The sequence below is a fragment of the Triticum dicoccoides genome, chromosome 1A (assembly GCF_002162155.2).
Source record: "Triticum dicoccoides isolate Atlit2015 ecotype Zavitan chromosome 1A, WEW_v2.0, whole genome shotgun sequence".
In the NCBI taxonomy this organism is placed as follows: Eukaryota; Viridiplantae; Streptophyta; class Magnoliopsida; order Poales; family Poaceae; genus Triticum; species Triticum dicoccoides.
Window position 1 is genome coordinate 561,778,915 of NC_041380.1, and position 11,823 is coordinate 561,790,737.

Sequence of the window (11,823 nt, forward strand, 5' to 3'; positions counted from 1 at the left end):
TCTCATCACCGCTTTTAGTAAAGAAAGTGTAGTTTATTTTAAAGGCTAAAAATCTAATTATAGTGTTCCTCCCTGCTTTTGGTGACTTTAGCTGATCATTAAAGCAAAGCTAAATTACCCTACATCATTTGGCTGCACGCGTATATGCTGCTGCTTCAAGCACTTTGCAAAGACAAGTTTTCCAAAGGTCCTCTTATAGTCGTCGTCTTGGTCCTACACACAACTATGGACAATATGAAATTTTAAGCTTTTGTTAGTTAAATATTTGTGGCCGCGTATGTCCACAGCCTTGAGCTCGGCCACAACTCCCAGCAGATCAAAACAAAACTGTTGCACACACAAGGGCTGCTGCAAGTGGCCGAGGGGAGGGACGTGAGCAACGTCACCGCCCTGCAGGCCTTGTTGGAGGAGCTGAGCAAGAAGGCCGACGAGGCGGAGGACTCGCTGGATGAGCTCCACTACTTCAAGATCCAGGACCAGCTCGACGGCACCAACTATGCGGCGCCGGATCTCGGCGATAGCCTCCGCGGCCATGCTCGCCATGGTGGCCATGCTGCTCGCCACACCATCGGTAACTGGTTCCCATGCTCTTCTTGCTCGCGTGCGCAAGATGATGATTCTGCTCCTACTGCTGTTGCCAATAGCCCACACCACTATGCAACCAACTCTGTTACTGCTAGTGCTGATGATGATGGCGATGTCGATAAGTTACATTTCGACAGAGTCACCATGTCCAGAAAAATTAAGTCAGTGATAAATGACATACACTCTTTGTGTGATCCCATCTCTGATTTGCTCAACAAAGTTCCAAGCAGCAGCACAGCCGTCACCCTAAAACGGCCACACATAGGGTCCACAATTATACAAGATACACTGCACGGGAGGAGAGACATTTTTGAGAAAATTGTCAATGATATCACAAGTGGCACACATCACAGTCAAACTGTTTCTGTTCTTCCTATAGTTGGCCCGGGGGGTATTGGAAAGACAACTTTCACCCAACACCTGTATAATGATGGTAGGACTGAAGAGCACTTTGCTGTTATGGTTTGGGTGTGTGTATCAACTGATTTTGATGTGTTGAAACTCACCCAACAGATTCTTAACTGCATACCTGCAACTGACAATGAAATTGCAATTGAAACAACCAATCTAGACAGACTTCAAAAATCCATTGCGCAGAGACTGAAGACCAAAAGGTTCTTAATTGTCTTGGATGATATATGGAAATGCGATAGTGAGGATGAGTGGAAAACCTTGCTAGCTCCATTCACAAAAGGGGATGCCAAAGGCAGCATGATACTTGTCACAACTCGATTCCCAAAACTAGCAAGAATGATGAAAACAGTTGATTCAGTAGAACTGCAAGGCTTGGAGTCTAATGACTTCTTCACATTCTTTGAAGCATGTATATTTGGTGAACATAAGCCCAGGGATTATGAAGATGACTTAGCTTGTATTGCAAGAGAAATTGCAAGCAAGTTAAAGGGCTTCCCACTAGCAGCCAAAACAGTTGGTCGACTATTGAAGAAAAATCTTTCCCGGGAACATTGGAATGGAGTTCTTCACAATCATGAGTGGCGAAACCAGAAAACTGATAATGATATTATACCATCTTTGAAAATTAGCTACGACTACCTCCCTTTCGATCTGAAAAAATGCTTCTCATATTTTTCCCTTTATCCTGAAGATTTTAGGTTTAGCACTTCAGGAATTAATCGTTTTTGGATTGCAATAGGCATCATAGACTCTAGCCACCGAAGCGATAAGAATTACATGGAAGATCTAATGGAAAATGGTTTTCTCATGAAGGAGGTTTCTAAATATCCTCCTTTTCATGAATACTATGTAATGCATGATTTAATGCATGTGCTATCTCGGATTGTCTCTGCACAAGAATGCCTCAATATAAGTGATCTAGATGTTAGAGCTGAGGCTATCCCACAATCTATTCGGCACCTATCCATCACCATAGAGAATAGATATGATGAAAAACTTAGGGAAGAAATGGGTAAACTAAAAGGAAGGATAGACATTGTAAATCTACGGACATTGATGATTTTTAGAGAATATGAAGAAAGAATCGTTGAGATCTTAAAAGATACGTTTAAAGAAACAAAAGGCCTGCGCATCCTAGTTATAGCAGTGAAGTCCCTTGAATCTCTGCCACGAAGCTTTTCAAAACTTATCCACCTTCAGTACCTGCAAATTCGATCACCCAATGTCACAGAAATGACTTTACCTAGCACACTATCCAGATTTTATCACTTGAAATTCTTGGACCTAAGTAGTTGGTACGGTAGTTCTAATTTGCCTAAGGACATTAGCCGCCTTGTGAATTTACGCGATTTTCTTGCTAAGAAAGAACTCCACTCCAATGTTCCTGAGGTTGGAAAGATGAAGCATCTACATGAGCTGAAAGAATTCCATGTTAAGAAAGAAAGTGTTGGATTTGATTTAAGAGAGTTGGGGGAATTGAGAGAGCTTGGGGGAGCACTCAGTATACATAATCTTGAAAATGTGGCATCCAAGGAAGAAGCTAGTGGCGCCAAATTGGTGTTGAAAAGGGATTTGAAAGAGTTGACATTAGTTTGGGGCAGAGCGCAACCAACTGATATAGATGCTGATATTCTTGATGCTCTTCAACCACACTCTAACCTTACAACACTTGGCATCATGAATCATGGTGGTACCACTTGTCCTAGTTGGTTGTATCCTGAGATACGGGTGGACAATTTGGAGACTCTCCATTTGCACGGCGTGTCTTGGGGAACCCTTCCACCTTTTGGGCACCTGCCATATCTCAGGGAACTCAGCTTGAAGAGCATTTCTGGACTAACTAGATATGATGTCAGTTTGGTCCTAACTATGGTGGTGTTACAGGCAAATGTCTTATGCAGTTGAAGAAAGTATTGTTTCATGACTTGTCAGATCTTGTGGAGTGGGTTGTGGAGCATAATTGCCATATGTTTCCAAGTCTTGAAAGCATCGATTGCAGCAATTGTCCCAATCTATGTGTGATGCCCTTCTCGGAGTGCTCTTGTGCCAGTTTGTGCAGGCTTCGCATTAATGGTTGCCCCAAGTTGTCTCTGCCCCCCATGCCTCACACCTCCACACTAACAAATTTTGCTGTTAACAAGGGTTCAGAAAAGTTGTCTTACCATGGAAAAGAATTTGTTGTTAGCAAGTATTCTGGTGCCTTGGCCTTCCACAATGTGGGTGAAGTAGATGATATGCAAATTGGAGATGTATCACACATTTCGTGGACATACCTTGAAAAGTTTAAATCCATGAGAAAACTAGATGTCAGAAGATGCGACAGCATGTTCTTTGGAGAACTGGATGGCAGTCTTGTCTTCCACAACATGGATAAAGTTGAGAGTCTCAGTGTAGATGTTTCTCATTTTACCGGAAAATTCTTGTCAAAAGTCTTCAATAGTTCCCCAGCTCTTGCTGAACTGGAGATATATGGCAGTGAAGACGATGAGGAACAAGCAATACAGTTCCCATCATCTAGCTCACTGCGGACACTTAGCTTCGGGTGCTCGAATGGCCTGGTTCTTCTGCCTGCGGAGGATGGAGGACTCCATGACAGCACGTCGCTCCAGTCATTAGAAATATTTGAATGCGGCAAGTTGTTGTCTCGGTGGCCCATGGGAGAAGCAGGAGGAGCTCTGATGACCAATCCTCTCCCTGCTTCCCTCAGGAAACTAAATATTATCGGAGAGTCAAGCATGTCGTCAATGGCTTTGCTCTCAAACCTCACGTCTCTCACCCATCTAAGGCTAGTAGGCTATCAGAATTTAACAATGGATGGGTTTAATCCTCTCATCACAGTCAACCTCAAGGAATTGGAGGTCTTTAACTGGAACGGCAACTCTCTAGCAGCAGATCTTCTCTCAGAGGTAGCAAGGACCAAATTAATGGATGCGGGTTCCTTCCAGTTGGAGAAACTGAATGTGGATAGCATCTCGGCGGTTCTTGTTGCCCCCATTTGCAACCACCTCTCCGCCACCCTCCACGTATTGCAATTCTATGTTGATAAGCGGGCAAAAGGCTTCACGGAAGAGCAAGAGAATGCACTTCAGCTCCTCACCTCCCTCGAGAAACTAGAATTTTATCGCTGCACGGTTCTGCAGTCCCTCCCTCAAGGATTACATCGCCTTTCTTCTCTCAAAGAATTAGTAATCCTCAGTTGTCCCAAACTCCGATGGTTGCCAGAGCAGGGCTTCCCCACTTCGCTGCAAGCTCTACATCTATGATTTATATGATTTCATTCACATTCCATTCATGACTTCTGTATCTCTGTATCTACACATACAGCTGCCCTATAATCTATTCTTATGCGGCTTCCTTTTTTCTAACCAGAACTGTTAAATTTCTTATGCAGGAAGCGTGGTAGCTTTTGTTCCGCACATACTTCTGAAATGATGTATTACACCTTTCATGTGCCAGCTGCATGGTAAATACAAAGACTAAGGCGACAGCTGATCGATGGACCTATAGATGAATCTATCTATTTTTATTTACCTTTTTTTAACATAATCTCATCAGGTAAGCAATTTGCACCTCTGAATCTGCAATCTAGTTGCTTATGTATCAAAATTTAATGCCATGCATTCTGCTATCTTCTTTCAGGACAGGAAGCAGGCTTGTGAATAATTGGTCCTTTTTTTTCAATAAATCAGATCGATTCTGCAAATTTGCCTCTAGTTCTGCTTTTAATTTGAATTATTGATCCTGTGTGCTTGCCAATTTTGATTGAAAAGTAAGTATCAAGTAGCACCTATCTTCTCATAATGCTTCTACCACATGCATACTGATGCACCTACCTTTAGCTGTCAGGTATCAACAAAATGAAGAAACTCGTTTTTTTTCAAGTAAGCGGCAATACGAAGTGAAGGTGTAGGATCTGGTTTTATTTCTCATTTCCCTCTGAATGATCAAGTGTATGAGCTTTCTGAAGCTTAGAATGACATCACATTCCAGTGTCCAGCCTGCTGATACTTTGCCACGATAATTCGGGACAATCAATGGTACGTATGTCCAGTGTTTCTGTATTTACACACATACGACCTCCCTATAATTCTTAACTGACCTTTTTCTATGGAATGATAGAGAAATTTGAAGATGCTCCTAAACTATTCTGGGCTGTTGCAGAGAAATTTTAAGATGCTCCTCAACTATTCTAGACTGTTCATTCCTTTTGATCCAACAGTTTAGATTGAACATGGTGATCTACTACCTATACTAGGAGGTAATAGGTCACTCATAACTCTTAAGTAGGCATCATTGACTTCATATTTGAATATTTAACATAGAAGGAAGCAATGCACTTTGGAAGTATCAATTGACACTACGAAGGCATATTGCTAGTTTGCTATGTATTCCTGCCATATTGGCACTGTATCAGTGCATGAAACTTAAAAATATTGTAACATAATGATAATCAAGCAATATTTTCAAGGGGATCAGAAAAAAAACTTTTAGCGTGGTTACATTTTGTAAATGAGTGTAACATGACAGCGAATTTGACATGTCAACTTTTTTTTTATCATTTGAAGAGAAAATCTAGTAACATGTATTATTTCGGTTACGTGACAGCATTTTCTATATGTTTTGCTTGTATCGTGACAACATTCTTTGAAGGGACAGATTGCATACAGAAAATATCTTGTTACGGGAAATGTATCAAATCAAACAAAATAAATCTTGGAGCATTTAGGTGACTGAACATAAGAAGTTTTCACAGGACTAATGATTAGCAACATCGATTAAATAACGACCTTTGCATTAGCCCATCATGATTCTTTTAAACTTTGCCCATCATAAGTTAATACTCTTACTACGGCTTCATGTTCTGTCACGCATACAAAATTAGCACTATCATGTTTATGTGCAAATAAGATTTTCCTTTTGAATGGGGACAAGGTAACCAGATTAAGGACAATTAATTTCAGTTTCGGTCCAGACTATCCATTTGGTTGTGACAAGGACATAGATCCATTGTCTATAACTATGATATTCCTAAGCATTGCTTCTGTGTTTAACCGGTAGAGATTTCAAAGTTTTAAAACTGTAAGACAAAACAAATATTGTGAAAAACTTAATGTAATAATTTTTCCATAGCATAGTATGCCATACTGACTAATTTAATGGTTTCTGCTGGTGTGCAATATGATAATTATCAGTAATCTTCGTGTTACAGAAACATTGCCGGTTATTTATAAAGCGGGGCGAAAGCCTTTTTCGGTAATGCTAAAACACATTTCTTACAATATCAGTGTGTGTGATGATTCTCTGTTCATGGACTTAATCAGTCTGTGCTACAAGCAGGTTTATGTTCCGACAAGTACTGATGCTGTGGTAACCAACTTCCATCTTGGGTTGATTGCATATGAGCTGACGTTTCACCGGCATCCTTCACAGTTTTAGGTAATTATTAAGCACATATATTCATGAGTTCCCTTGCCTCATCCATTTTCTGACCATAAGTTCATTACTCTCTGCAGAACGATTACAACCAACTGTGAGTTTCACAGTTGGCATTCAGGACATAGCTCCTCTATATGAATGGTAACAGTAAAAGCAACATTTATCCTGATATTCTGAGTGAGTCAAGCCTCCGAGTCCTGCAGTGACCATTTAAAAGGTTAGTAGGCCAATCTTCCTTTTCTGTTTGTTCTTTTTTACTAAGAAAGCTCAAAAGTGGTAAAATATCTCCACTTGTGTCCTGGAATTCCTGAGTTCAAGACAACCTCTTTGCAGAAAAAAGCAAGGCAAATACGTCTATAAATTCCCTTGCCCCCGGAGTCCACACTGTGTGTGAGCTCTCAGCATTTGGGTACGCCCTTACTAGAGCTCAAAATTGACGATGTGCCAGCGTCAGAAGTGGTAAGCACATGTTTACCGAGCTCACATTACTTGCGGTGTGATCGTTCAGGCGTTTGACACAAACTCGTTTCTTCCATCCGGACAGCTTATGTGCGAGACTGCTAAAGGCAAAATATTACCCACATGGCAATCTTGCTGATACTGCTTTTATCCAGAACGCGTCACCGTGCTGGCAAGGAATCTGTCATGGTTTGGATCTCCTTAAGAAAGGCATCGTTTGGAGGATTGGTGTAGGTGATAAAGTCAGAGTGTGGAGAGATAATTGGATCCCAAGGGGAAATTTAAAAATCACTGGGAAACAATCTCATACTAGGATAAAGTGGGTCTCCGAGCTGATCGATCCAGTGACAAGGACATGGAATGAGGAACTGATTAGGAAAATATTACTACCTCATGATGTTGACGAAGTGCTAAAAATTCGCCTCCCACAGTCTACCTCTGAGGATTTTATAGCATGGCACTTTGAACGCTCAGGTGTCTTTTCGGTTCGCAGTGCGTACAGGCTAGCCGTTAATGACAAGGAGGCGAATCGAGATTTCGGACAAAGCAGTACGGCGCCAACTGGAGAAAGAAAGATTTGGAGCGTGCTTTGGAAAGCAAATGTTCCTCCCAAGATTAGAAATTTTGGGTGGCGACTGGCGACGGAATCACTCGGAGTTCAGACAAGTAGACATAAGAAAGGGTTGGAGCTATTCCCTACATGCTCTATCTGTGGGATGGAACCAGAAGATGGATATCACGCAGTCATGAGATGCACAAAAGCTAAAGCCCTGCGTGACACCATGCGTGAGGTCTGGAACCTTCCCCGGGACACTGATCTTACATGTACGGGGCGTGAGTGGGTCCTTCTAACTCTTGATAAGGCGAATGAGGAGGAGCGTACACACCTCCTTTTCATCTGGTGGCGAGCATGGCACCTGAGAAATAACATTATATTTGGTGACGGGAAAGATACAATAAAGGCATCAGCAGAATTCCTACAAAGTTATGCTAGCTCCTATGCGGCGATCAGAGCGGGACAGTCGCTACCTGACTTTAAAGGAAAAGGAAAAGTGATGCCAGACATTTCATTCCGTGAGACTAAACAGAGAGTTGCAGATTATCAATGGGCAAGACCTAACTCAGGTTGGCTCAAACTAAATGTTGATGCAAGCTTTATTCAGGAGACAAACCATGGAGCTTGGGGGGCGGTTCTACGAGATACAAATGGCGCGGTGATTGAATCTGCTTGGAACACAATCACTAACTGTGCTAGTGCTGAGGCGGCCGAAGCTGAAGCCTGTCTTGAAGGAATCCGAGATACCATGCAGTTCGTAGACCGGCCAGTAGTTATTGAGAGCGACTGTGTGAATGTCATCCAACAAATTTCTTCAAAGGACTTTAATAGATCTCCCATTGGTAGCTTGTGTAGGGAAATTCAGAGTTTGCTGGGCCAACTCCCTGATTTTACTATTGCTAAGATCTCTAGAAATGGCAATAGGGTTGCCCACGCTCTCACTAGTTTTGGTAGGAGTGGTGTGAGTAAGGGTGTGTTGATCGGTTCAGTTCCAGCCTGCGTGTTGCGACTGGTCGATGATGATTGTAATGAACCTATGTTGATTATTTAATATAATACACACCTTTTTCAAAAGAAAAAAAAAGCAAGGGAGAGGCCATGAAGCATGAGTGCAAGTGGAGGATGCTCGGCTCGGGAAAGGTCGGAAAAACTCAGAGCCGAGGCTGGTTCTATTTTCGGCTTGCGAAAAACAAAGTCCTAAAATCGCGCTCGGGACGGCTTGCGAGGCCGGCTTACAGGCATAAACGAGCCAGATATAACTATCAGCACTTGGAGCCGAGGCCGGCTTGCTAGCCGCGGAGGCCGCCGCCGCCCCCAGTCGCGGGAGACCCTGGCCCGAGCCGCTCTCTCCTCCGATCGCCGCCGCGCCCCCACTGCTAGTCTGGCCGCCTCCCGTCGAACGACCCCGGCCTGCCCTCCGCCGGGTGTCCGAGGCGGCGGGGCGGAGGCCTCCGGCAGGGGCAGGCACCTCTGCGCCAGCGCGCCCTGCACCCCGCCTCGAGGGCGTCGTCCACATCCTTGGTGGCGAACTCTGTACGTCCTCTCTTCTTCACTGCGTTCTTGTTTACCTACAACAGTTTGGAACATGCTAATGAACCTGCAACAGTTTAGACAAATCACTGTTGACATGAATGACGGATTTGATAAATCATTTTCTTCTGCTGATCATCAATCAAATATAATGTAACTATCAACACTTGGCAGACTGGTTTGAACGCGTTCCCACACTAAAGAAACTGAAAAGAAACAACACATGCCTCCAATCCTTAACTTCCCCTTGTTCTGCTGTAGAGCTCGCACCATCCTCTTCCTCTCTAGTAGAAAGAAAATCAGTTTTCATAATTACAGCCTCTGAAATCTAGAAGCATATACAAACTGAAGCCCTGCTGAGTTTTTATTTGTGTACCAAATCATGCAGCAAATACATTTCAGAGTTTGGTGCACACGCCGACACGCAGTAGTACAAACTACATACTCTTGTCATCTCTCTCAATGATCACGTTGTGTTACTACTGACATAGCGCCCCCCTCCTCAAACAAATCCAATCCATCACTACTAATTAGTGGCCTCCACATAATCAGTCCAACATCATGGAATTCAACACTGTCAGTTTTTCTAAATCCATCTTGCATCTCTAGTAGAAGTAGAACAAAACTTTGCTTCGGCGGAAATTTCATTGAGTGGTGAAAAGAAAATCGATGCAAAGACTAATTCCTTGTCTAGAAGTTCTCTCAGCATTGGCAACTTCATTACTGAAATTTCCCCTGATCATGACATCCTTTCCTTATGAATTCTCAAGACCACTTGTTTCAACATTTTTAATTTACAGAGCGTGCTCCTTGTTCAGATGACAGTCTAAGTGATTGAACCTGAGATGGTGACTTATGGTGCTTAAAGATGAATATAGTGACACACTCCTAGATCTGGCTGCTAGTGTGGCGAAGATCCTTAGCAAACAGAGAAGGCCGGCCACTGTTTGCCGAGATCCTAACATGTGCAGGAAGATAATACCTTCCTGACATCAGTTAACAACCTAGATAACAAACTAAAGGAATATAAAGCAACCTTATCCCGTCAGACGCCTGCTGCCCGCGTTTATGCTGCTGGTAGGGCCGCCGCTTCACATTGACACCGGCCTAGAGCGGACCCGACCTCTTACGGCCGGCATTGAAGCGGCGCGCCGGCCGAGAGCGCTGCGCGTGGCACGCCCCGCAGAACACGCCTCCTCGCTGCATTCAAACGGCTTCAGACTGCTCGTATACCTCCATTAAACATGCGTGTGTGCCGAGAAACCTATTTCGGCCACATGTCTGTCCGCGAGCGGGCGGGCATTATATACAATGTTGGTTGGCTCGCGTCCGCCCGCTATTTAAACGATGCCAGACGCTGGGCAAGAACCGCACCACACCTCCGCTCCCCATCTCCTCCTTACACCATGACATCCGACAAGTAGGAAAAGAAGTTCTCCGGCATAAAAGCCGTCTGAGTGGCTCATCGAGCCCACCAGATACGAGCCAGGCAACTCACCACTCCACCTCCGTCGCTGCTCCAGGCCATCAGTACCATGGGCGAGGCTGCAGGCGGGCAAGCGACAGACCCGAACATAGGGAAGACATGTCGCGTGAATGGAGATCTCTCGTTGCCGGCATTAGACTAGGTTTGATTAGACAAGCCTAGTCCGCTATACTTTAGTTGAAATATGTCTGAAATGTAAATGTCTTCGTTTGATTTGTATGAAAATCAGCTGGTTTGCATTAATTTTGTCTGATTTAAATACAGCTTGAAATATGTGCGGATAGCGTTGGATGTCTGGCTCCCGCGTCCGTGTTCGCAGACTGGCCTTCCCTGTTAGCAGTTGGACGCGGTGTCCGTTTTGTGGGCTAGCGTTGGAGATGCCCTTAGAGCCGCTATTATTCTAACCCATAAAATACTTATACGGATTTGCAGGCCCGCGAGGTCTTCGGCAGAACAGATACTGTAAAACCTGTACCGCAAAATACAGTATGCGTTCTGCGCTGGAGCCCTCTCGGTACCACAAATGTTTTATCCACAAATATTAACATGATCTAGGCATCAAATTGATGCGCACAATTGATAGAAAATAAGCATGCCGCAACAGTTCACATCCAAAATCATGTGCAATATCAAGAGGTAGCAAGTTTATCGCTATGAATATGCACTCAAACAAAATGAAACATGATCGAAGCACATTCGGGAATGATCAAATCAAGCATGATCATTGTTGCCAACATCCCCCCCCCTCCCCCGCCCACCGGCCATAGCACGAGCACCATCTTCACCATCATTTGGGATGGACGAAGCATCAACACCGGTCGAAGGATCAACACCACAGGCTGAAGCATCTTCACCACCGTTGGCCGAAGCATCACCACCACCTCCTCCTCCACCTCCAAACCCAACGCCACCACCATCATTGTCGAATGCAAACCCTCCTCCAAAACCTCCTCTAAAACCTCCTCCTCCACCACCTCCAAACCCCAGAGAGGTTGGAGGGTCGACGGGAGGGGCTGGCGTGACCAGCTCGACGGAGTTGATGGGGCCGAGGGCAAGGGAGCCGGCGTCGACCGGGTCGTCCTCTGGGTCTGTGGCGCCGGGCTCGGGGGCCACCACAGCCGGCGGGGGATCGTCCGCGAGGGGACCTGGAGCAGCCGGGGAAGGGGCCGACGCCTCCCCCATGTCCGGCAAGTTGGTGGAGAGGACGGCAGGGGAGTGCGACGAGGAGGCCGGGAAGACAACCCGACCAATGCTGGAAGCGTCGCTTCCCTCCAAGGCCTCGGGCACCGGGTCCGCAGAGTCGTCCAGGGGCACTGCCGCCGTGGTCAGGGAGGTAGTCGCGGCCTGGCGGCCTTGT

The 11,823-nt window shown here is 44.9% G+C and overlaps 1 long non-coding RNA gene and 1 pseudogene across 1 annotated transcript; both read left to right on the plus strand.

Moving 5' to 3' along the window:
- The first annotated feature begins 264 nt into the window (after positions 1 to 264).
- On the plus strand, positions 265 to 4,365 carry LOC119355334 (annotated as a pseudogene).
- Positions 4,366 to 5,282: 917 nt separating this feature from the next.
- On the plus strand, positions 5,283 to 6,945 carry LOC119290277. Its single transcript, XR_005141852.1, has 4 exons — positions 5,283 to 6,252; positions 6,337 to 6,435; positions 6,513 to 6,652; positions 6,769 to 6,945. It is a non-coding gene; the product is annotated as an uncharacterized LOC119290277 (long non-coding RNA).
- Positions 6,946 to 11,823: the final 4,878 nt, after the last annotated feature.